Source organism: Scylla paramamosain, chromosome 2 (assembly GCF_035594125.1).
Source record: "Scylla paramamosain isolate STU-SP2022 chromosome 2, ASM3559412v1, whole genome shotgun sequence".
In the NCBI taxonomy this organism is placed as follows: Eukaryota; Metazoa; Arthropoda; class Malacostraca; order Decapoda; family Portunidae; genus Scylla; species Scylla paramamosain.
In genome coordinates this window covers 32,279,317-32,281,816 of record NC_087152.1, presented here as the reverse complement: position 1 = coordinate 32,281,816, position 2,500 = coordinate 32,279,317, and positions in this window count along the sequence as shown.

Below are 2,500 nucleotides of genomic sequence, written 5' to 3'. Positions count from 1 at the left end.
AGAGAGAGAGAGAGAGAGAGAGAGAGAGAGAGAGAGAGAGAGAGAGAGAGAGAGAGAGAGAGAATTTTTTTTTCTTTTTTTTATCAATTATATGCTGAGAAGATGAAAGTAAAGATACGAGCTGTGTGCATACGTGCAGTCTGACAGGCGGCTGTAATGTTAGTTAATAAAAAAAATAAAATAAATAGATAAATATTACAGTGGGGTAGAAACAGTATATTGAAATTACTATCTAATTCACAATATATATATATATATATATATATATATATATATATATATATATATATATATATATATATATATATATATATATATATATATATATATATATATATATAGAGAGAGAGAGAGAGAGAGAGAGAGAGAGAGAGAGAGAGAGAGAGAGAGAGAGAGAGAGAGAGAGAGAGAGAGAGAATTTTTTTTTCTTTTTTTTATCAATTATATGCTGAGAAGATGAAAGTAAGGATACGAGCTGTGTGCATACGTGCAGTCTGACAGGCGGCTGTAATGTTAGTTAATAAAAAAAATAAAATAAATAGATAAATATTAGAGTGGGGTAGAAACAGTATATTGAAATTACTATCTAATTCACAATATATATATATATATATATATATATATATATATATATATATATATATATATATATATATATATAGAGAGAGAGAGAGAGAGAGAGAGAGAGAGAGAGAGAGAGAGAGAGAGAGAGAGAGAGAGAGAGAGAGAGAGAGAGAGAGAGAGAGAGAGAGAGAGAGAGAGAGAGAGAGAGAGAGAGAGAGAGAGAGAGAGAGAGAGAGAGAGAGAGAGAGAGAGAATTTTTTTTCTTTTTTTTTATCAATTATATGCTGAGAAGATGAAAGTAAGGATACGAGCTGTGTGCATACGTGCAGTCTGACAGGCGGCTGTAATGTTAGTTAATAAAAAAAATAAAATAAATAGATAAATATTAGAGTGGGGTAGAAACAGTATATTGAAATTACTATCTAATTCACAATATATATATATATATATATATATATATATATATATATATATAGAGAGAGAGAGAGAGAGAGAGAGAGAGAGAGAGAGAGAGAGAGAGAGAGAGAGAGAGAGAGAGAGAGAGAGAGAGAGAGAGAGAGAGAGAGAGAGAGAGAGAGAGAGAGAGAGAGAGAGAGAGAGAGAGAGAGAGAGAGAGAGAGAATTTTTTTTTCTTTTTTTTATCAATTATATGCTGAGAAGATGAAAGTAAAGATACGAGCTGTGTGCATACGTGCAGTCTGACAGGCGGCTGTAATGTTAGTTAATAAAAAAAATAAAATAAATAGATAAATATTAGAGTGGGGTAGAAACAGTATATTGAAATTACTATCTAATTCACAATATATATATATATATATATATATATATATATATATATATATATATATATATATATATAGAGAGAGAGAGAGAGAGAGAGAGAGAGAGAGAGAGAGAGAGAGAGAGAGAGAGAGAGAGAGAGAGAGAGAGAGAGAGAGAGAGAGAGAGAGAGAGAGAGAGAGAGAGAATTTTTTTTTTCTTTTTTTTATCAATTATATGCTGAGAAGATGAAAGTAAAGATACGAGCTGTGTGCATACGTGCAGTCTGACAGGCGGCTGTAATGTTAGTTAATAAAAAAAATAAAATAAATAGATAAATATTACAGTGGGGTAGAAACAGTATATTGAAATTACTATCTAATTCACAATATATATATATATATATATATATATATATATATATATATATATATATATATATATATATATATATATATATATATATATATATATATATATATATATAGAGAGAGAGAGAGAGAGAGAGAGAGAGAGAGAGAGAGAGAGAGAGAGAGAGAGAGAGAGAGAGAGAGAGAGAGAGAGAGAGAGAGAGAGAGAGAGAGAGAGATAATTTTTTTTTCTTTTTTTTATCAATTATATGCTGAGAAGATGAAAGTAAGGATACGAGCTGTGTGCATACGTGCAGTCTGACAGGCGGCTGTAATGTTAGTTAATAAAAAAAATAAAATAAATAGATAAATATTAGAGTGGGGTAGAAACAGTATATTGAAATTACTATCTAATTCACAATATATATATATATATATATATATATATATATATATATATATATATATATATATATATATATATATATATATATATATATATATAGAGAGAGAGAGAGAGAGAGAGAGAGAGAGAGAGAGAGAGAGAGAGAGAGAGAGAGAGAGAGAGAGAATTTTTTTTTTTTTTTATCAATTATATGCTGAGAAGATGAAAGTAAGGATACGAGCTGTGTGCATACGTGCAGTCTGACAGGCGGCTGTAATGTTAGTTAATAAAAAAAATAAAATAAATAGATAAATATTAGAGTGGGGTAGAAACAGTATATTGAAATTACTATCTAATTCACAATATATATATATATATATATATATATATATATATATATATATATATATATATATATATATATATAGAGAGAGAGAGAGAG